The sequence below is a fragment of the Varroa destructor genome, unplaced genomic scaffold (genome assembly GCF_002443255.2).
Source record: "Varroa destructor unplaced genomic scaffold, Vdes_3.0 BEIS01000007.1, whole genome shotgun sequence".
Classification (NCBI taxonomy): Eukaryota; Metazoa; Arthropoda; class Arachnida; order Mesostigmata; family Varroidae; genus Varroa; species Varroa destructor.
Window position 1 is genome coordinate 20600768 of NW_019211460.1, and position 24760 is coordinate 20625527.

Here is a 24760-nt window from a genome sequence, read left to right on the forward strand (position 1 = left end):
ACAGTTAGTAGGGCTGGGAAATCAAGAGGTATGCTATAAATTTGTAGAAATTCTAATGATAATTTTAAGTTATCTATTTATTATTTTAACAAATCTTAAATGCAAACAGTAATAAAACAAATACATTTAGCTGCTGGCGTCAGTCAAGCAAAATATTTGAGAGTGTGGACGCCTAATATGCTTAGCTAATTACTTGCAGGTTTTTGAAATCGGCTTTTTTTTCGTTCGGTGTAAGTATGTGTTTTATTATATAAATTCATAATTATATATATGTAATTTTTACAAAAAAAGCCAACTCATTATATATCTAATTAAAACACACAGAACTAGCAAACTGAACAGTGTGACATCTCAACAAGAATGTAATTTCCTAGAGCTGTAACAAATGTCTGGGTCGTAAATTAGGTCATTTCCTCCTTACAATACCCGCATGCAATCGACGTATACAGTTGTGATCCAGCTTTTTAATGGAACTATTGTTAGCTTCTATCTCAGCAAGCTTGTTATAAGTATAGCGACGCAGGCAGGCAGGCATGAATGTCGAACTGGACGTGCTACATTGATGGACACAGGGCAAGGTTAGTTACCCTTAATATCGATGAATGTTAGATTAGGCCGTCGACAATTGTGGGAAGGTCGGAACTTCCAATAGCTCACCACCACTCTTTAGACAGTTACCTGAATCAGCACAAGATCCGTATGCTTACGCAGTAGGCCCACTCTCTGGCCGATTTACTTCTCATGCACCAACAGACAATAACAGGTCGGTCTGCAAGACGTCCACTCGATCTCGCCGTAACATCTCAGTAGATGCAGGTTTCAATTTGAGCATTATTTGACACATATAGAAAATCTTGTTGCGAGAAAACCAGAGCTGCTGCTCCCACTGTTGCACAAGTCATTGTAGTACGTGAACAAAGACCTGGAGTCTGCTCCGTTGTAATACTGGCCACGCATCCAAACGCACGTCGCCTTGGATGAACCCAACAGAAATAGCGGTCAGTATCGACGTTGGAATTTGATTGACCGATCCCAGTGACCTTGACTAGTCAGTTGACTTTATGGCAGTGATTTCCTCTAGCAAATTGTGCTATTTTTATGAGACGTACTTTAATAGTGCTGTTATTAACTTGTCTACGTAGGATATCCTGACGGCCTTAATAATGTTCGATTCTATCGGCTTTGGCGCAATTCTGCCGATACTGCAGATGCAGGCTCGCATATAGCCTATATTTCATGTAACGTCTAACCTGTATGTAATGATAAATTGAATGTATAACTATAAATACAAAAAAACATCGTCGCATGATCCAAAATCTTGCAAAATTTATCAATATATAAGGAGTATTTAATATGACTGTTGTTTTCATACGTCACAAACATCGACTCGACTCCAGTAGAAAGCTAGCATCTAGGGCCAACGTAATTACAGATCCGATGTTAGCCATTAAAGTTCTAACGACGAATTCATGCCATTCCCTGTTTCCAGTGATTTTTCGTTCTACAGGGGCAAATCGAACCAGTAAGACGGGTTCAATGAGTTAATCATTGGCTGAAGGTTTTGCACTCGTCCACTGTTTGGGCGTCATTCTTCACCCCTCAAACGCCCTATTATGCCCCTCTCATCGTGCACAAAATCCCGAACCTTCACGATGAACGTGCTCTTCAGGTCTGGGTCGCTGAAACACGTTGTCCTGTTTAATTATCGGTAATAATACAGCCATCAGAAGCGCGTTGGCGGCACAATTCGACAAAAAAAAATAACAGAAGTAGAACAAATATAAACAACAGTGTGCAACGAGCAGGTAATGGGTGGAAAGTGACCGACTGACTGACTAACCGACTAAATACTTACGTCATTGTTGAAGTTAGCTGCGCTTTTTGTACGTCCTTTTTACACTACATATCACATGCGCTAGTATGATGTCATGGCCACTTTTTCCCAGCCATATATGAATCAATAACAATAACTGCATATAATAAACATCCGTAGTTCTGTTTCAGCAAATCTCTGGATCGAGCGAGTATACGAACGAAATATACACTTGATGCTTCCGTTTGTAGTTTCTAATAGCAGACCGTCCCTAAGCTCTAAACTTAACTTAATGAGCATAAGGGCAGTACGTATACGTATTTTACACTTTTGAGTGTTAGTACACTAAGATAAACTACTTTTCGCTCCGGCTATCTTGGATATGTTTTTTTCTGTTATTTTTTTTTCTTCAGTGGACTTTTCTACCTCTAATTCAACTGAGTGGCAGGGGCTTAATTTTCGTAGAATGATTTTATTGGTACTAAAAAGCATTTGTCTTTACGACATAAGCTCGGAAAATTCTACTGTCAAATCGAGAAGTCAACTGCACTTCCCACGACCAAATATAGCCTATTTTACTTCGCGTTCGATACTCCTTTAGCATTTACATTGGACCAGTACCTGGCTGATTAAAACTCCGCAAACGACGTATAGGAGTTATTAGGTTAAGGGATGGTTTGTTTGTTTGCTTGCTTAGAACACTTTCGATATCTGTTGAGATCGATCTATTCTCTTAAATCGTTTTCTTAACGTGTCGTTTTAGACTGAATATCAGTCCACTTCGTAACAATCGTTCGGGCAGAGTTCTTGCTTATAGTTAACATCCAACATACACCGACCAGATCATCAGTGGATTTCTCAAGTTCTCACAACTCAATTTTGAAAACACAAACCCCTTTTGTTTGCTAATTGATCAATCGAAGAATAATCATCGAGGATATAGAGTCGATTGCCATCACATGTCAGAGGATGAAGAAGCTTATGAATATGAAAACCATACGTGACGTAATACTGCAGTACACACAATGCTGAGACCGGAGCGATGATGCCTGCCTTTACAACAAAGTACGCTACGGTGTCCTTCATTCTGTTGTTAAAAAACAAACACGTTTTTTCCTATATTAATATACATAAGCATTTTGAACTTATTGCAAGCGAAAGAGGTATATGATCTGCTGTTGATACATTGTTAATCGTTCGCTATCGACTAAAGTAACCAATACCAATCCTCTGTTGCCATCTTGAAGAAGATTTACTATAGCACGAAGCGATGTTCACGGCACGGTTTTATGGGTGACAGGTACAGTTGTTGCAAGCGTGCCTGAATCAGTAATAGGCAAGGCCGAAACCTCTCGTCTCGTTCGCATTGAGGTGTCAATTATTGACATTATCGTGAAGTAGCCATTATATATCGCTTAACTGATAATAACCGAGGATGACAGTGTACAAAGAGGCGGATGTTTTGACATAACCAGAATCTAATTTTCTTTTAAGTTTGAGTATTGCCGATCCACGAGCGACTGATGGATCGGACACAATTCGTTGTGTCCTCATATGTGATGCATTCTAGGTTTTGGTTTCGGATGAACTGAATCTCTTAGTTACGCTGATTTACAATTACCATTTTCATCGTTTTGTAATCTTTTTTCTTCAAATACAAGATTTGTTTATTACTAGTTTGTTTGACGAAACAAATCTTTCTTTTACCCTATTTATTATAATGTTTATCTATTATCCCGCTTCGATTCGTATATCTGCTATACTAAATATCATTACCAAAAGACTTTCGAACTTTCTGCACTTAAGTGTTCTTTCAAGCATTCACTTGTGAAAGGCTTTGGGTCCCCAGCAATCTACACTTACCCTAATAACCTTCAATGAATGCACAGTAACAGGAAGTTTAGTCCAAGTTCAACTTTTCGTGTTCACTGTTCAGCCACCCCTCTAAAGCATTACTATCCAGAATAGTTTTCTATCGTTCTTTGTTAATGTGTGTATATATCGATATATATGTGAGGATAACCATTCCTTCCAATGTGAACAATATGACACGGGTGTGTTTCTTGTGTTTTATATTGGGAGCGATAGAACTTCGGCTGCCTTTACGCTACCACTGAACGCAAACGGTGTCATTTTGTAATGGCGAAAGCGATCCTGCTTGAGGTCCTTGTCCTGCTCTGACTAAGGGAATCAGCTCAACTAACCAGCTAAGACAGATTGTTTCCCGCATCTCGAAGCAGCTGTTGCCACCACTATAAATCCTCAGAGGCACTGAATGGTGCTTGGCAAGGGCTAGCTTCTTCCAATTAAAAGGATCACTGCACCTATGAGGCCTTTCACATATACGAGTGTTGTTTTGGCTGACGTAGGGCAATATTTTCGCCGTCGAAACGAGTTGACGAGTAAGTAAGAATTTTGTGGTGTCTCGTGGACGCTTTTAAAAATCGTCGCCGCGATGCCTTGGACTTTGCACAGTAGACCTTGAGAACTGTGTCTTCTTCAGTATTCACGTTAGAAGAACCTACACTGCCCGACACGGACCCTCCTGTCTAGACGGATAACAAAGCAATAAAACGGCAAACACACAGACAACTAACAAACCTTTAACTGTTTGTCTACTGCACGTAGCTTTCAGAGGCTTTGTTATATCTACAAGTTAGTGTATTAATTATGGGACAAGCATAACGTAAAATAAGTGACGCAAGAAACGATCACTGCGTCCCGTTCCTCAGACTTCCTGTTCTCGTCATTCTAGCGTGAGACAAGGCACAGTAGCGAGCGCATTTTCTACTCGTGTCCCTTGAGAAGAGAAATTTTTTGTCAATATGATTGTTATTAACACCAACACAGCTCCGTTGGTGTAATATTGCAGTGAACTGAATACGAATATAAAAATACAATACAAACAACAGCTTACCATTTCTCACAATATTTAAAAAAATTAAATCAAATTATCCCGAGGTTTAGAGAAAAATCGGCACTTATTGTTGACTGACCTTTTTCCAGATGTAAACAACTATACGTATCTGGTTTAGAGTCAAAAAAGCAGTAAATTCATTCTTTTAGCAGCAATGCTGGCCAGTGGCAGTAACGGCGCTGTAGTAAGAGCAGCTGTGGATGTCATGTACAATTTTTCCGTACGTATGGCTCATTAAAAGCTCAACGAAACATTCAGAAAAAAAAAGAAAGATACGTCGACAATAGAGCAAAGGCAGACGTTCACCAGGCTTCGAATCTGCGTAAAAGGAACCTACACAGGCTCTCTCGCTTGGTTAGTGATGAATCTCTCAGACTTTGCTAAGTGGCTCGTCTTGTAGTTGCAGCAACGCTGGTATCACCATAACTTCACCTGTCCTACTGCTATCGGTTGCAAGCAGTCAGCACGGCATCACTGATACCAGCACAGTTTCTTGGATCATGGTCCCATTCGTCCCCAATCCATTGCAAGGATAGTGATACGCCTGTATTCGTCCGTCACAACAGCCATATCTGCGTAGAAACAGAGGATTGGCCTGTGACGATAGAATGGCAAAAGCCAGCGCCGTTAAAGATACGTAGAAAGGTTGCTACTCGGGCTTCGTAACCGAATCAGACACTCGAGGACATTTGGTGGATGCGCAGCAGCGCTGGCCACGTGGTGGGATGGGATATGAAAATATGGATGCACAGGAGAATGCACTTTGAGGTAGTCTGCGACTTATAATTGACCTAGCGCCTATGTAAGCAAGTTGTAAGAATAGCAATACTCTAGTACCGTTATCTTTATTGGGACGTAGGAGACAGAGTGGATGGCCTTACGAAGTAAACTGAAAAGGCAGTTTCAGCTGGGCTAGAAGGCGATCAACAACGGGTAACGGATAGAGCGGGTTACTATGCGGGTAATGGTGGGTATTCACTCTCTGTCGCGAGACATCTACAGGAACAGATACACAGCATGAACCTGTTAATGATCCTTTGCCTAATAATCACAAAGATAACGAGAGTATCGTAAGCAAGGTGAAAAATAGGGAAGAAGATGGAGCTTGTTATTATTCTATCATTGCTTGGTACTATTATGTTACTCTATACTAGGTTGATTGCTAAGCCTACGATGACGTATTGATAGGCCTTCTGCACAGGTTTTTAGATTCGCTCCCGTAGGAACTAGACAAAAGCATGTAATAAACTACTCAACTAATGTGGGGGCCAGCAGCAGCACAATAACCGTGAGAATTGATGCGATTATTAAGGTATATATGCTATATTTAATTTTTTTTGGCAATTTTTGAGGACAAGTGAATTTCGTTGGGGTTGATGCTTAGTACATGTCTGTGTGTGACAGCACTCTGAATCCTCTTATAACCGAAGAGGTACTTCGACGTCCATGCTAAAGATGGTCATAGATAGAAATGATACAAACAACAATTAAACACAATTGGCATAGTTAGCAGAAGCAGTCGATAGTACCAATACTTCTATCTCCATAGATCTATTAAGCCCTTTACAGAGACCTGCCAGCAAATGAGAACACCAAATTGTCCCTAAGACATCTCTCCAAATTGTATTGTGCTGGTATCAACCCGTTCCTTAGTAATCCTGCTACAGTGATGTTGCGCTAGCGTTGGCCACACACCGAAAGATCAGTCGTTGAGTTGACGAAAATAAAAATAAATCGGCAAGTGGAGATAGTTTTCCGCTTGGATGCAGATCGGGACAGGCCACGAGAACAGGCCATTGGGTCGTCTCCGAACGGTAAAATAAAGCATAGCACTCAGAGAAGCACGGATACTCTGAAGGGATCAGAAATGTCCGGAGAAGCAAGGAAAATACTATGGGAACAACCATGCGGCTTCAACTACGGAGGGGTGCCATGGACACGGGCGCGCTCATCCAGGCAAGTTGACGGTAAGCAGCGGCAAAGGTTAGAGTATCAGCGGCGCAGGGACTTTGCAGTAAGAATTTTGCACCGTCTTAGTGCAAGGCAACGAGGCGAGGAAAGAAGGAACATTGGCAGCAGTAGTTGAGCAAACAGGGCCTGTAATAAGCGTTAGCAGCGATTCGAGGAAGACAAGTCGACCAAAAACAACACAAGTAGAGCCAGGGGCAAACGAACTATGGGGTAAAGACAACTCAGACCAGTTATAACAGCAGCGGGCAGCACGAAGGGCAGTGATTTAAGCAGTACAACAATAGAGATATTAATCTATATGAAATTATACCGCTGGACGATGAACAAGCCTAGGTTTTCCCCTTGCCTTTTCGCCGATATTCTACTCTTTGTCTACTTCGATGTAATATCAGGAGGCGTTTACTTTCCTCTTTAAGTCGATTGTAATCGCAATTTTGTTGTGTCGAGAACGAAATTTACGTTTAGTCTAGGCAGCAAAGGTACGTTTTCGGTATTTAGTTTACTTCACTGTTGACCGAGGCTAAAAAGCTATTGAAGTAACTTAGATCACGCGTTGTGTATGGCCATACGGCAGTATAAATGCAATAAATACTGAAAGCACTAGCTGACACTGTCCCAAGGTACAATTTGGTAACCAGTAAACGGTTATCACATAATTAAATAACTTGTTAAGTACAGAGAAGCTACTAACTTACTTATTAATCTAATCAAAGTTACCAATAAGAAAGAGATATACTAATAGAAAATATGAACACATGCACGTGAGTCGTATAATAATCGAAAGCTGGAGAACTTGTTAGCGTCAGGAAAAACCTTCTTATCTTCAATAGTTACTTCTTATAGAGACTGAAACGGTGTTGCGAAACAAATAGTGCGCTGCCAGTACTACCAAACTTATGTCGGCTACATACCAGTTTTATATGCTGTCTGTATATATATATATATATAGAGCGAGAGAGAGAGAGAGAGGGATGGAGAGGGGGAGGGCGAGAGAGAGAGGGAGAAACACGGCGTTGAGGAGTATGTGTGTAACTTCGATATGTTGCACTAAAACTTGAATACTTCGAAAATAGCAGGATTGCCTTTTTTTAGGTCCATCATGTTTATCATCAGGATTTTATTTGTAAAAGGAACATAGATTGTCAAGAATGAATATCTTTAATATGTCGAATTTATGTTAGGCTAGATTTGGTAGAGGGCAAGCGGCCGCCAAACTCACGCGAGGTTAGCTCTTGGCAGCTAGGAAATACTGCTTTCCTATATATTAGTAATACCTATAAGGAGTTCGTCGGAATATTTCAATTTTATCTAGAAATGCAGTATTGAGTGTTAGATGTATCACTTCCAAAGATGGTTATTTTAATTTAGAAAAGGCAGACTTACGATTAAAACCATATTAGCTCTTCGATAACGTCTGTAGATGACATTTTTTCTAATTAAGAGTCTGTGTATAAATCGACGTCTTAGAAATTTTAATATTAAAACCGTTTTTCACCTATATGTCAAATTTCACTTTGTCTCGTGTTCAAAACCCCTCTGACATAGAGCCTGATTGAAATCTGACTATATCTGGTCTGAATTCTAGGCTATATTAAGTTTCACGTGTTATTTATCACGGTTTCGTTTGTCTACGACGAGACCGAGAGTATGCCGCGGTCGGATCCGAGTACAGAATCAAACCTATTTCTCTTTGGGCAGCAGCTACCTCTGCGCTGTAACAGGACGGAGCTTCACCTAGCAACATGTTATTAGATTTAGATCTACATTATCACAATTGCTAAACATGTAAATATAAAGGAAAATTTAGGTGAACAAAACTACACATCATAACATTCTATTTACAACAAGACATTTGTTGCGTATTGGTTTAGTATGGAACATGACAAACATTACTTTCTTTTATTTCAACATGATGCCGTTTTATTAATCTTTTTTTTATATTTAAGAGGCGTCTCCACCTTTTGAAATTTATAACCATCTTTCGGATATCGTTATCCGCGTTCCTAGCAGTCAAGCTGCAGTCGGTCGAAATCTCTCAGTCAAATCTGCACGAAGATAAAGTTCAACTTGAAACTACTATTATCGCCATATTAACATTGCTTGAAAAATTTACTAGCAGACTTTACACATTGAGCCGTTAACTATAAAAGCTCAAGAAAGGAATTTTCAAGTCGAGAATAGGTCTTGTGGAAAATTTTCCCTAAAGGCGACTACGAGGAGCTAGGAAACAACTCTAAGCGTATAACTAGAGCACTCAGCTTTCAGGTACATAAAAGTAACATTTTTTCATTTTGGTCAAATAGTAACATTTGATGATTTGATGGGGGATCTTTGTGTTTCCTTTATTTTTAGCTCTTACGTTCCGACAGTTACCTATGCTTACACCAATTTTTGATCGTAACAAGAAAAATGATTCTGTACCATAACGGCAGATGGTATTATCATTAGGTAGATGTAACGACACTGTCAGAGCAACATCCTAAAAAATATACGGCATCAAAGCTTTATGCTATATGTTTGGTGATCTAATGCAACTTTTGTCTATTACAGGTTCATAAGTCAAAGAAAGCTGAAGCATATTATCAACAAAAAAAAAAAGCAACCTAGGTTCGTAGAGAGAGGTATGCTACTCCCATTGGCTGACAATGCTCGATCTCGCGCCACAGAAACCATAACGGTAAAAATGTAAGAATTACACTTAAAGGCTTTTTGTGTATCATTATATTTGTCAAACATTGCTCCCATAGGTTACTATTTACCTCAAAATTTTGATAACTTTTTCATAGAACAATTAGCCAAATTAGAATACGATATCGAAGATACCTCTGACTCCAAGATAAGTTACCGTTAAATTGGCGACAGGCAATTAGGCAATCGTAATGACTGATTAAAAATTTAAAAAAACTGTCTTACCAAAGTTCGAGTTCACTACGCAAATGATTACACCTAGGAACTTCAATCTAAGCTAAATGTGAGTTGTCAGTAGCTGTCTATTGTGTGTTCAATTCTTTTTCACCCAATGCTCGTGTCTTCATTACAGACCGCCCCTCCATTTGCACGTGTCAAATCAGTTTCAGCCAACCTCTAGCCTAATCGTAGGGCGCATACGAAAAAAACAACAATTAGAGAAAACCTACAGCTAACCCAGAAAAATAACGTTAACCAAACGCAGAAACTCGTTCGGGCGAAGGTGGAGCATAGGTTGATAATTTAGGGGACGCGTAAACGATTCCGCAGTGAGTCAAGGCGATAGAAAACAAAGAAGGAGAAGCCTTAAAATAGAGGAAAAAAAAGGTTCGTCCGATTTCTTTGTTATGTTCAATTGGCAATACTGGGCAGCGCTCCATGGCTTATCTTGTGATACAGCTAAACAATGCTTTTCTATCCGGGCCGCTTGCTGTTACATGACTGACTAGAGCTTGTCGCAACGCTACGAACGACATATCCAGGCGGCGACATGGATTACTATTGAAGCCTACCATTTTCACAAGAAGCAGTAGCGGCAGTAACAAAAACAGCTGGGTGTATTGTTGTTCAGGACGCCGTCGGTCAGATTGGAGAACGCCTCTTTATGCGGCTCAGTGTTGCCTGACTGTGTCGGAGGCAGATGTGTCACTGGTTGAGTATGGGAAGAATACATAGATGAAGGTAACGGAAGAGTTAGGCGAAACTAGCCGGCCAGACGTGTCTACCAGCGCGTTACGAAGCCATTCGTTAGCCGTTCGTTAAGCTAATGGTAGCAAGTCACTTGGGACCGTCGCTCATTTACAAGTGCCTAAGAAGAATATATTCGTTCTTTTTATTGCGTACACATTCGGCCGTGCGTATGCAATGTAGATCACGACCCGTCATGCCCAGTAATTGTGTCCAGAGAAGACATATTAATGAATAGAAAATATCAAAGGTAATAAAGGTTTGTTGGTAAAGTATAACGTAGTAGTTGAACCCAATGTTCTATACTAGCGCGTAACTAGCTTTACGTCAATTATGGTACTTATGTTAATTATGGCTATGCATTGAGGAACCACTCGATCAGGTCGAATCTGTGTATATGCGTCTATTATATATATATATATATATATATATATATATATATATATATATATGGATTAAAATAAGAATTTAAGAAAACTGGCGAAATCAGTTCTAAATACGCAGAAGTTTTGCGAGGAGATAAAATTTCACGAAAAAGCGTTACGCTGGGAAAATGTAATCCTGCTTACCGAAAATATGTTCCAGTGGAATAGAGAGCAGCTGGGTTTCAAAGGTAAGTGGAGAAAATAGGTCCAAAACCAGTATCAGACTAAAGCCCAACCAACGCTGGCTGTGTATAAATTATTTTCTATAAAAAAAAAAACAGTACAATAGTTGAAGTAATATTTTTTTTTGTAATTCCTCAATGCACTTATTGTACAAACATTATGCCGACTCTTAGACTAGATGTAAACTCGCTTCATGTACCGCTACGGCTCGTATTGAACATATACAATTCAACGCAACTCTGTTCCAACCTAAAAAGATGGTTTATATGTTACTCACTCAAGTCTGCGACCGTTTGCACTTCATTAACCTCAAAGCAAGGTAATTTTACGACAGTAAGCAGCTATATAATCATATTAACAAATGTGCTGTACAATGTTTGTATCAAGCCCGATGATATTGCTGTTTATGATGATCGTACTGACAATGATGATTCTGATGACGATACTCTATATCAGATAAGTAATTATCTATCTATATACATGACCGGACAGAGGCCTGCAATAACAAGAATTGTTTATATGATTACGCTGGTTAGGCCTGTAGCTTCGGGCACAACGAGGAAGAACACCACCTGTACCAGCTGTAGTGTCTCACTCCTGATACTGGCCACAACTGACCGCTATACGTGTGTCTATTTCGCGACTTGTTTCTCAGAGACGGACGACTTGATGTCACATGACCGTAGCAGCGGCAGCAGCTTAAGCGAAGGCCACGGCGGGGGCATTCCTTCCTAAATTCCCTCATTGATTTCCCGTAACTGCGGTCGACTAACTGCTGGCAGCCTACGGGAAATTGGCATAGGAAAAGTTCGTAGACTCCGACGGAAAGGGACAGAAGAAAAAAGAACCCCGAGGGGTTTGGAAGCAGGGAAGGAGCAGAAAAAGCCTTGACCAAACAGGAAGACCAAATGACTAAGGAAGCAATGGGGAAAGGAACTTCGAAAGGGCGGAGGAGAAAGTAAAGATTGGATGGATCAATTGTGCAATCCAATAGCCAACGCTTCGGCCTAACTCAAACTAACCAAGCGCCAAACCCGTTTTTACACTGTATTGAAGGAGAAAGGCATGTAATAAAAAAAAAGTTGAAGAAGGCTGGAATACGCCCTGTACTGCTCAAGTATCCTCCAGCTCCTCTGATCCAACACTTCAACGCTGGCGCAGCCGTCGGCCGATAACGGCGGCGTGCTCAAAACTATCTACTCCACACTGTAGTGATGGTCATCATTGCCGACTCCCGCTCTGTACAGTCTCGATGTGCTAGCTCCTAATCTCTACGAACTGCATTATCTGCATCCGTATGTTGAGTAAAGATGTCAGGCCACTTTGCTATATTGATCCTGACACGGGTTTGCGAACGCAACACGCTGGACTCCAGTTGATGGAACCGATAGGGCTAAGCAGGGGATAGCACATAAAGAATCAGTCCGCGAAGTGCTTAAAATAGATATGTTTCGGTTAACTTAAATATATTTATTACTGAGCAAAGCCGTTTTGAGAGTAGAGGTGCTCGTATATAATCCGGGATTTATGCGAGTCGTGAATTTAGCTTTCGATGTGCTGGAAAAAAGATGGGCAGTTTTGCCCAGCCCTTCGAAATAGGCAACTGGAAAGGCATAATCTAAAATATAATGCAGCCGTATTCGAAAGATAATAGCAAGCATCTCCAACATAGACAGCAAGATGCGACACGAGAGCTCAGCAAGACAGTTTGTATACCGGTATTCAGGCCTAGCATAGGAAATGGAAAGCAGAACAATCGTAGCCTGAATATATTTCACTGCTTGGAGAGGCTGTTAACCAAAGAGGCAAGGGATGCCCACTTTCCACATCTATGAGCCTAACCCTGTCAGGGGTGTAGCAGCTGAACACAATAACTAAACGACCAATATCGTGGGGTACGGAAGATAGTATTAATCCGCGGAGGCGATTCATTGATTGGTAACCTTGTCATTTAATTCTAACTAAGTAACTAGAATAGATAAATGAATGACAACTCGTCGTCACATCGTGAGTAATACCATCGTTCTGAGGCGACAAATCATGCCGGTAGTCACTCTTCTACGCAGCATACTTGTTGACATTTCTGACATCAAAGAAGCTGTGAAGAAAGATCAATAAAGTCTTAAAGGAACAGGCTTTTATCGGCTAAAGGAGGAACAGGCTTTTATCGGTACTATCACCCTCCACTAGTTCCAGTGGCGATAGGCAATTTTGTTGTATATATTTGCTCAACTTTTTTTAAATAAATTTATACAGGTCAGCAAAAGGAATGCTTGTACAAATAAATAGGATGGCTTAAATGCAGTCCTACCCGGGAGGCTATCGGCTTTGCAAATGTTTCATTGTTGGCTTTTTGTCAGCATAGTACAAAACGATGTAATGCAGATATCCCGCCAATAGAATTTATAGAAAATTATTCCTAAACGGATGGCTCTCTCATGAGGTATGAAGCAGCGAACGAGGATGTGACACGCTTCGTGAAACTGCACGGCATTTAGATCGAAGTAGTCATTGAATGTACCTATTAATTTTCCTTAGAGTAAAAGGTATCTATATATGTCTGACAACAGTAGTTTCATAGCTTATGTAATTGACCCTCCTTAAAAAAAGCCCCCGTTGTTTGCTTGTATTATTTGGGAATCTCTATTTTATCACATATGTATAACTAAATATATCGCGACTTAAATTAGCATTCGACACAAATGAAGAAGACAAACCCTAAAATATTCTTCTCAAACAGCGGGAAATACAGAAGCCTGTTGTGTTCCTGCACCTTATTCCATAATAGCTATTGTCTGTGTGCCAGCTTTCTTTGGGTAAAATTTTTATACTCTTCTACTATAATGACAGCTTATCCATTATTCCCCACGTCACGCGAGAATCTAATAATGCCCCTAGCTTTTTCTTTACAGTACATGACTCAATTTTGCTTCTGACTGGCGGTGGTTGCATAAATAGCGCTGCCATATCTAAGAGGCCAAGAGATTATTTAGAAAACAAAAACAACCCATGTTATGTAGCTTGTAAATTTACGCTGTAACTGAACTGTACATTTTGATTTATTTGGTTAACTTCGACTAACGGTATGGCTGTTCAGCAGCTTTTTTCATTCTAGAAGTTATCTTACGCTTTGCCTTTTTAGCTTCTACGCATGATTCAAACTAGGTGATCCTATCCGTGACGCTTTTAGCCTATTTCGAAAGAATGAAAAACTCCCGGAAAACGCAATTCGAGGTAAAAAAAAAAAAAAGTATTTTTATGAAACGCTGTTGATGGTTCGCTCATAATAAAAGCGGACTTCTGCCAACTGTAGTGCTTTATAGCTCCGTAACCGCTCTATAACACATACATTTTTATGCCTCACGTTAAAGCCCTTCTTCAAGTTATAGTAGACCTAACCGTGCGGTTGTCTATCCCTTGACAAGTTAGTTGGGCGGTCATCGTTCGCAGTGCACTACGTGGTGGGCTCAGCTCAGCTTGCCTTCCTTTGACTGCCGCCTACTGTTGGATGAACGAACACAAACGGAGTACCAGCAGAAAATCGAATGTTGCACAGGGGGTCTGGCACACGCAACCAGTGTCTGGGCAGTAATCGGAAGCAGCAATCAAATGACCTGCTATGGCCTGACGTGACTAGTGGGGTCACAAAAAACAATTCACCGAAACTAAACAACGCTATTTCGGCTTATGAAAGAAGGCAACCTACCGGAGTGTTGGAAATTGCTCCGATACACAGGTATACACGTCTTGGGCATTCATACGCCGCCGGCTGGGTTCACAGTTGGCCTTAATCTTTGACGAGAACATGATAACAGTTCTACTTAGTGACTCAACGTCATGCTAGCTAAATAGTTCCTATATGACAATACAACCGTAGTTAACCATTGCCTACTAGTTAACTACTAAACTACCGTACGTAGTACGTATCCGTCAATTGCTATAAAGTAATGGTCAAGTACACAGATATAGTGATAGAAATCGGCCCATACCCATTTGTATTAGTATATGCTGCTCGTATCGGAATCGAGCGTTCGGAATCGTCCAGTAACAACGCAGAGTGCACCAACAAAAAAACGGAAGAAAAATTTACGTTTACCGCGTTCGATCATCGAATACAGAAGCAGGTCAGGTTGTCGCTCAGGCGTAACCAGGCATGGAGCCCTAAATGATTCCGCAAGCTTTTTCTGTTCCGTAAAATTGTTTTAGGTTTTTCGTTTTGGTTGGGCTTTTCGGTTGTACTGGTACGCTAGCAGCCTTTTGGTAATCAACCTTTGACACAGCTTTAGCTACTCGGCGAAGTGAAAGGCGGTCAGCTTCGAATATGACGAGGCTATAACGAACACTATATAACGTACTCCAGATATTTCGCAGAATGATCATTGCTAGCCTTTTACACTAATATAATCCCATCATCCTGAACAACGCTATCGTATATGCTATATGATAGTCGAAATGAGATTAATAGAATAGTTGCTTTTTCTTTACGCCCATTTTTCTAGACATACTAATCGTCCCATGCGCACTACCATTGAGATAGCAGCCAAATCATAAATGGAAATTCAGAATAGAACATAATTAGACTAGTCAAAAAAATCGCTCGACGTTTTCAAGCGGGACAACAACAACAACAATAATTATTTCTTGTTTAGCTCGAGTCTATACAGTGGTCAACACTAGCACGAAAATACCTTGGGGTGTTCCATGTATCATGGCGAAATCTTGAATAAGACCTTTCGTTTCCACATGGTCCAATCGCTTCTTCGGGCATTTGACCCAGCCATCTTCACATGTTGTACCCGTGTCCATAACGGGGCAGCAGAAGCATATCGGGGAACTCGATAGGATTACAGGATACGATAGGATACATAGGATTCTCCAGTTTTTACTCCCCTTCCGCAGACACATCGTACTGTATTAAAACAAGTGACTCGAAGCAATCAATAACCCATTCGCGTATCCTAGTGCTGGACTAACATTTGCTCGTGCCTAGTCGACAGATTTTTTTGTTATTTCGTTATAGAGGTTCAAAATTTTATTGGTAGAACATCTAGGGGCCATGTCGGGATTCGGAATTCCGTAAACAGTGAATGATTTTATGATACGGGTTGCTGATAAGATAAACGAAACCTTGTTTCTGCCAGCGTGCGCTTCGTTAACTCTAATGAATTGAATTACCTGTTTAATAAAGAAGGTACCGCTCATATGTATATATACCTTTCATATGCTTATATACCCTTCATATGTATATATACCCTTCATACATACATACATATATATATATGATGTCGATGATAAACTGCAAGCTTTCTCAAATTGATATTGGTGGAGTCATTGCTCTTCTTAAAATTATTCAGGTTTTTTTTAAAACAGACATTTTCTTTATAGGAGTTTTAGTTGTTTAGAAACTCGTTGATTAATCATAATATAAATCGGGTCCAAAGGAAATGATGAGACGGCCCACTGATCGTCGGTGTGTGTGTGTGAGTGTGTATATATTCAGAGACTTTTTCTTTTACTTTTGAGCTTAAAGTCAATGTGACTTCTATAATGTAAGAAAATTTTAGGATATGCACTAGTTATATTTCTTGATTATCTATAATTTAGTAACACTCTGCCCAAAGCTGATGGTTTACCGATAAGCGGCTGAAGTTGAAGCGCCCTATGCACTTAGTACGAACTCTATGGCAAAAAATAGTCTCACTTCAGCAGCGTTCGACCTCCATCGTTTCACTTATAGCTTAACTGGCTAGATTCTGGTTAAACAGCTCAATTCGAAAATGCTATTAGGACTGAGCTATAAGAAGGCGTACGCCTAAGATCCAATCGTTGCTTGCAAATGCGACAAACACACTTACTTATCATCGCCACTACAACATATTAACTATTCTATTTACTTCGATATTAGTTAAATACGTATCTATAATAAAGGCGATAACTAAATATGAACTAAAAAAAATAAAAATTTTACATATACGCATATCCTAACCGTATAGTTGTACGTGTTACGTATAAATTTGTATTGTAGCAGAAAGCAAACCTCGTTATGCGCTTCTTCAGTGGGTGGGGCGGGGGGGCGGGGGGGAGAGGGGTAAATGGATCACGAGTAAAGTAGTATGCTATTTGATGCGGATAGTGAATCAGTATTACTTACGGTATTGATAACTGTCAATCTATTTTTTCTTAGTTAAGTAACAGTTTTTCAAGTTCAAGTGAATCGCTGGAACATATGACGTGCCCTATCTCAACAAATAACGGACTGACTGTACGTCGATCGAGTAATGTTCGTATGGGGAAGCATAAAAACGCCGATTTACGCAACCATGTATGCGCCTCTCTCGTATAGAACATTAGCTGATATTGTACTTGTGCTTTTCTCTCCGGCCAGTTTGAGGATGACCGTCTAAACCCGTTTCTTTACGACACTCGAATCTCTCCTCTTTTAGTGGTATGAAGATCTGTAGCGAACATTAGCAGAGGAAGTTCACTCGGTTATATTGGGTATCCATAAGCTAGAGGATCCCCGTACACCAGCCCAATCATTTTGGCTCGAAAATGAACTTTTCGCTGGGCATAGTAGACAGACAGACAGACAGACAGACAGACGGACAGACAGCCGACCTGCGCTGAGTCTGAAGGACGTAACGCCTTCAGTAGCCGTAGATGCTTACGCCAGTAAAACACATTGCTCTTTTATGGGCGCCATTTATGTATTATTACGTCCTTATGCAACACGCACGTACAGGTGTACGTACATACGTGACGAGTAGAAGGTAAAACAATATCGCAAATGCAATATACAGCACACCACGTACGTATACAATCTAAGGTTACCCGGGCGTCCAGAAAGAACAAAGCGGACTGTGTCACACGTCTTCATGCCCACACAGGCCATCATACTACACGGAATAAAGCCAACAGTTCATTTGGCATTCATTCATAAAATTTTACGTCACCGTCATATGCGTTTGATGATACAACTCGCTTTTGTTTTAATTGTTAACTATAAAAATGTGTCTTGTTTGAGCCTTCGTAATAGAAGGACCACAATATAAGATTATATCTTCTAAAGATCGGTGAGCGTAGATCTCGTCAGTATCGTATCGTTCTACAAATATCTATCGTATTCCCCGGTTAATTTCGATTATTGCAGAAACACCTCTAGCTTTTATTAGATCATTTTAATTAATTTTTGTTACCGTGTTTTTCTTCAAGGTAAAATTAATTTCCATAGTATAAAAATTCCACAGTATAATTTGACTTCTAAAGATTACGTCTGTTCCAGTATGCATCCTTTAGTTAATTCATTTCAAATATTTCAGGCGTATGAACACTATTTCTTGACGGTTGTTTATTTGGACTGTAAAAAATAATGAAAAAATAAATGAATCATAAAAATGAAAAATTTATTGCTATACCTAACATTGAAGGATTTACATACTTGTGGGGTTTAAAGAATGTAATTTGAAAAAAAAACAACCCCGTTATGTTAAGTTTCGTGTAAAGAAATTTCGCGATTATTTTGTGTCGAGCGGATAGTTGTTCAAAAAAATTTTAAAAAAAAGGTAAATGGCAACACGACAAGCTCTAGTATCCGGTATATAGCAACTGTATCATTGAATTATTTTTATGACTCACTTGAGTGCGCATTCGGCTTGCTATGTTTAGCCCACCGTCCCATAGGATGCGTAGCCATCCATGGATGCTACTTCGAGGTCATGTCATTGCACAGGATAAACAACTACGTTACGCTGTTAGACTTCACTTGACTACTAAAATTTGAACGCTGTACATTTTTACTTAGACAATGATTGAATAACAGGAGTGAACAGCTCAACAAAATCCAATCTCATATATATACACAGTGTTGATTCAGCGAGATCTTCAAAATTGTCCTTCTTGACTTAGCGGTCTGTAACGCTAAATGTGGACGTTACACCGTTTTCTGGTGCGAGTTTCTTTTTTGCTTGATCGTTTTTGTCATCACTCTTGTCGAGCATTTTCACAAGCATCAAAAGCTCTTCCCTGTTTTCTTCTCCTCGTTTACTCAAGCATTCAACATGGCCGTAAGACAGCCAGCGGTGGCGTCTGATTCCACAGAACTCTATATGCTGTTAAACCTATAACCCGACGTATACCGCCTCTATCGTGCCACACCAATTGCCCTCCTTTTCTTCCTCTAAATCAAGGACTATCGGCTTAAATGAAGTAGTCAGAATGAAAGAAATGGCAGATTGACATACTACACAGCTTATGAATGTTTTTCGCTGTTGTCCGTAGCTATACAATATACTGAGGAGGATGCTACGCCAAGCAGAACATGGATGACAAGCGTTCACTTAGGATGACGGGCGGACTATGAAGATGAGCGAGTGTCACTTATGACCTAGATGATATGTAAAGAGTGTTAACTGGAAGAAAGTGTCCATCGCATACAAAAGTTGCTAAATTAAGACGTACTAATTGTAATAACTGACTTTCTTTACTTTTAACTTGACGGGCTGTTTATTTGGTATTAGGTAAGCCGCCGTTGGTTTCGAAGTAATATCAAATATATCCCGAACCATGGCCCAAGCTGATGAAGAGGTCCAGGGTTTAGTGGGTGAGAGTCCCACGCTACCAGACAAAGCACAATTCAATGATGTCTGGTCTGCATAACGCATTTCGCCTCAACCTCAAAGAAAAAGACAAGCCGTCGTACCAGGGATTCTCTAACCACCTTTTCAATAAAACTGCAAATATGCTCGACGGTACTCGTATGAAAATTCTCTATACATATGGTAAGAACGACCGCTGAATAACATTACGTGTTCTATATCTATTTCACGTATAATTGATAGCTTCTCGCAGTGTGCTTAGCGATCGCAATTGTTTCCGTGATTTTCCAATCAGATCATGAAATGCACTCGTGCTGCACCATATTGCTAAAAGATAGCTTGTATCACGTACTAAGTGTGTGCCACAAAATACTCTACAATTACGACTTTAATCTCGTAGGCGTGTACTTCGTCCCTCTAGCTATCTCGCGTCCTAATTCGATATCTAATTATATTCTGTTCGTTCCTCCTAACATATATTCAACCCACGATCTCAGTTCGCGTTTTTTTTTACGCCCGCAAGATCCCCATTCACAGTTACAGCACAACATCGCATTTGTGTAACCTGCACCTCATAGTTTAACGCGTCTTACAAACCTATTCTAGTTTTTAGCTTTTCTATTCTAATTCTGTTCCTTTCTAGTACCGAAGACGAGCGCGTCGCTTGTGCCGTACCGCACGCCTGTCTAATCTATAGTATAATCAATTACCTCAAAGCCTCCGAAATAACAACAAGTCAACCACATCCCTCACGATCTTTTCGAAGCATCGCAAATACACCTAGACAAATAAGCGTTTCGCAAGAAGTGAAACAGAATTGATCTTAGGTGAATGTCCTGTAAAACGCAATCGGACGATAGATCCACAAAGGCCAGCTGCATAACTTCCAGATAAAGCCATTCTATTGCTATTCGAATGCGACGAGGGGGAGACGATGGGCCATTTTTGAACGAAAATATTTGTTGATAAGCATATATTCCTGCTCAGTGGGTAACCTATTTGCCTGGTAATCTTATGAACACGCTGTGGCCTAGGTGCAAACCTGGACATCCGTGTACCTAATGGCGATACCGGGCGAAAAGTCTATGGCACAATTTGACTTTTTTCCTACTCAAAACACCCATCTTTAGATCTTAACCTCAATATAAAACTTTTGCAGCCTACATAAAGCAACGACAATCGACTAGTATGGTAACAAACGAGCTTTCTAATAGCGTGGAGCACTTAGCCGTCAATGAGCGGAAAAATTCAAAAAGTAAACCTATAAAAAGCTCCTATTATTCTCCGAACAAACGAAAGCTAGTGAACAGCACCTGTCGGCTACCTACAAAAAGTGTGCGCTTTGAGTGTGCTTATTTCAGTTTGGACTAAACTTTCGATTGAATCCAGACCCTGAGGCCGTGATGGATCAACACCAAATTTTCTCGCCGGACATCAGTACTGCGAGAGTTGTTAACTTCGTTAGCTTTAAGCTAATGTATAAATCGCCTATGCGCAAGCTGCAGCTCTAAGGTCAGTTGTACATAACGCGGATGTTTACTTTACAAGCTATTGTAAAAACAAATAAAAAAAAAGTAGGTCTAGCTTTAGCATTTTTTTTTCATTCAAACACACGAATTTTGGAAAATATGTAGCATCAAAAAATATCGACTTCATGCCAGCGGACGTATTTAACGCTGAATATATATATATATATATATGGCCTTGGTTCGAACCCGGCCCGGGCAGAGATACACTTCGGCTGTGCCCAGTCGTCTGCTAGAATGTTTGAACACGATGTTCGACGTAAAACTCGAAATATCAAGCTGAGTCAGATTTGAGCGAAGGTCAACACTTTATTTGCATCGCATTACGCAAACAAATCAGCTTACTTAGCGTCCGTAAGTTATTCAGTAATTAAATGTATCGTAATGCATTTAATAAGTTTACGCACAATGTTGGCTTTTCGAGATGCACCGTGTGATCCCTTGGGGCATACATATATGCACAATATATCAGCGGATAGCCCTAGCATCAAAGCCATGCAAACGTTCCTGGATGAGAGGCTTTCCAATCCCCCTACTGCTACCTCCACATAGACAGAATATTATATTGAGAAGGAACGTCATTGAAATCGTTGCTGTCGTCATCATCGAAACTCAAGAAAATAGAACAGCTTTAACACTGCGCTGCTAATATAAACGCTTAATTCTAGCAGAAACCGTGAGATTAAATCTAGTTTTCCAGACAAACTGAACCCTTCAATTTTTTTTGAATTACGTAGGAAATAGAGATGTGTAAGGGGCATAAATTTATCGACATCCCTTAGTTGTACTATAGCCGGGTTCAAGATCTAAAGATAAAAAAAAGGTTCGAAATGTTTTCTCTTAGACCATTGTTTATTCGTATATAAAAAAAAATATTTTCCTATTGTTATTTAATACATTAATTTTTCGAGATGTACTATTTATATTGACTTTCTTTTTTTCGATATTTATTATTATGAACATACGCGTGCATCATCGCAGTCTCTCCGACTTCGGTAACTTCCTGTACCTAACGAGAAGGGCTGTTGTAAGGTATATGGAAATATGCGTCAGTTAGATCTATTATTTTTTTGTTTAATGTAAGAGACATTGTTGTTCTTCCATTTTCTGGTCGCTTCTTACGTTTTCTATGCTAATCTTGTAAACAATTTCGCTGAATTTAGATAAAATTCGGTCAACAGAAATTTGTGTAGGTTAAAAATAAATCATAAGCAGTTTAAGTTGTTTAGTTAACTGGTCAACCTATCAAAGAAACGAAATTTCGGGAGCGCCCTTTGCGGAAGAACTTTAAATCAGTTCGATATTTCAAAAGCGTAATATAAGTTTGCTAATAAGTTTGTTATCATATCGGAAATAAAAAGAAAAGTATTATTTCCGATTATATCCGCATAATCAAACAGGGCGTTTAGCCACCGTTCTGTATGTATAATTATATTTTCCTAGTTTCGTTGTCTTATCTATCATGACGACGGTACACATGCAGTGAACTTATCTTAGAAGAATGATCTTTTGCCGTTCGGTTACGGAAAGAGACTGACTGGTTGACTCTGGTTGACAATTTCTTGCTGGTGAAATATACACATTTTGATGCATATCAGTATGTTCAATTGCAGTCGGGAATGGGTAAGAGGTACACGACGAAGCACAAGTGAAGCTGGCTATAACGATCCTATATTTACTCCGGCCCCGTATGTTCTTCCCGTTGTCTTCAATACATTCAGGATACAGTTTTGGTCGTGTTACACCATAGCAGTACGACATGCTGCGGAAATAGATAATACGCGTAATAGATTCTTTCTACAAGACTCTTGTAGACGGCTGCCGATCGCAGTGATGCTGCACTGCCGTATCTGCAGTCCGTATGTTTACTCAATAAATCGATGAACACCATAGGGCCGCCCTTCGGTACATAAGGCGCACGAAGATATAGTGGCGTAATAACCACTTGCAAATTCCCCTACACATTCACCATAGATAGAAAGCTGTGCCGTAGAAAAGCAAGTTCCATTGCACGCGAGGTCGTAGTACACACCTACAGATTCACGGTACACGCAGATATACTCACTTGTAATTCACCATGATGATGCAACCTGTCTCCGTTGCAAAGTCAATGAAGTAAATTTTCCTGTCTTCTTTCCTGTCCCCCCGGTCAGCTCTAGCCTCAGTGGGACTATATGCGGCGGCCCCAGAGCTGGTTTCAGGGCTAGTTTTGCTGCACGGTATCTCGCACAAATCCATACATATAGAGGCAGTTTTATGGAATCTTGCAGCCGGCGTGTTGCTAAAGAGGGATATCAAATTGAGTCTGTAGCTTTGGTGATTGATGAACGAAAGAGTGTTTTCGACATAGAAGGCGCGCAAGCCAGCGGCCCTCGTCTTTTTCCGGTTATAGATGTACGGACACCAGCCAATAGCGGTCGGAGGCTAATCTTCAATATGAGCCTTTGTAGCGCTTCAGCGACCGAGCATAGCTCGCCAGCAAAGAAAGTAGCTAGAGGGGATAATTTCCGTAGCGATCGTCTCGTTTAACCCAATACCACCAAAGGATAACTCTTAAAATACAAGATGAAAATTCGCTAACCGCTGATTTAGCTGAGTGTATCTGCCTACATGTTTTACCTGAGCGAGCGCAGTCAAGCAGAACTTTGGGCGAGCAGAAATTAGAGAACGTACGTGAAAATCATGTTTTGAAAAATTCAGAGGACGGAGCGAATATTAAATACTTCGTTACACAAATTTTTTTCAACCACATGGACAATGTATCATAAGCTCATGGAGGCTGATGAAAAAAATCGAGCCATCTCCTAAGTGGCAGGAGGTCTATCAGCCACCGCTTAATAAATACGATTTAGCTTTATTTATAATTGTGTTAGAATATGTAAAAGATATCAATATTAAGGTAAAACTATTTCTTTAGGTGACTTTAAATACATACCAATACTGCAGTAAAAATTCCTTGCTACTACATGGGTGAAGGGGGCACTGCCTTCAATAGTCAACGATATGGGCACAAAACTTCACAGCTAAGTATCCTGTTGAAGATCCGATCACGGATATCACTACAGCACTCAACGAGCTCGTTAGGCTTCATTCAGTTTAATTCTGTTATTTCACTACTGGATATATCTTCACTCTATATATATATATATAGGCCAGACAACCAGGAGCATTCTTAGTAAAAAACGATTACTAGTAGAATAGAACGCTGCGTCGGAGGCACATCATCCTTGTCGAAGTAATGTATTGGTTTTGCCAATAGACCTAGCACGTCAACTATCGGCCTTTTGCTAAGAGAGGGTGCTTCGAAGTTATAGCTCTCTGCTCGTTTGTTTTGTCTTTATACCGGACATCCGGTGGCTGTAAGAAGCCTTCCGTCTCTCGTTGTTATTTCAATCTTTCCTAAGAGCTATAGCGGGTCACTATGGCCTGTGAACAAGCTAACAGAAAAAGACATATTATATTATTATTCGAATAAGATACCAACGAAGATTTATTTTACAAGACAATGTTAACTCACGCTGCTTCTAATACTGAAAATGAAGTTATTGCAGATCGGTTACCATTGTCCCACTGGAAGTATGCTGATCTGTGTATCATCAGGTCAATGAGGGCTCATTGTTGAATGCCTATATTATTTTGTTTTTATGAACCTTATTTCGATAGCTTCAACACATTAC

At 40.1% G+C, this 24760-nt stretch overlaps 2 long non-coding RNA genes across 2 annotated transcripts; one reads left to right on the forward strand and one right to left on the reverse strand.

The window, feature by feature from the left end:
- The first annotated feature begins 492 nt into the window (after nt 1-492).
- On the forward strand, nt 493-10710 carry LOC147754437 (uncharacterized). The gene is made up of 5 exons (XR_015317364.1): nt 493-578; nt 1490-1708; nt 6384-6697; nt 9252-9386; nt 9742-10710. It is a non-coding gene; the product is annotated as an uncharacterized LOC147754437 (long non-coding RNA).
- Nucleotides 10711-21939: 11229 nt separating this feature from the next.
- LOC147754438 (uncharacterized) lies at nt 21940-24506 on the reverse strand. The gene is made up of 3 exons (XR_015317032.1): nt 24019-24506; nt 23149-23364; nt 21940-22845 (listed from the first exon to the last, which is right to left on the reverse strand). It is a non-coding gene; the product is annotated as an uncharacterized LOC147754438 (long non-coding RNA).
- Nucleotides 24507-24760: the final 254 nt, after the last annotated feature.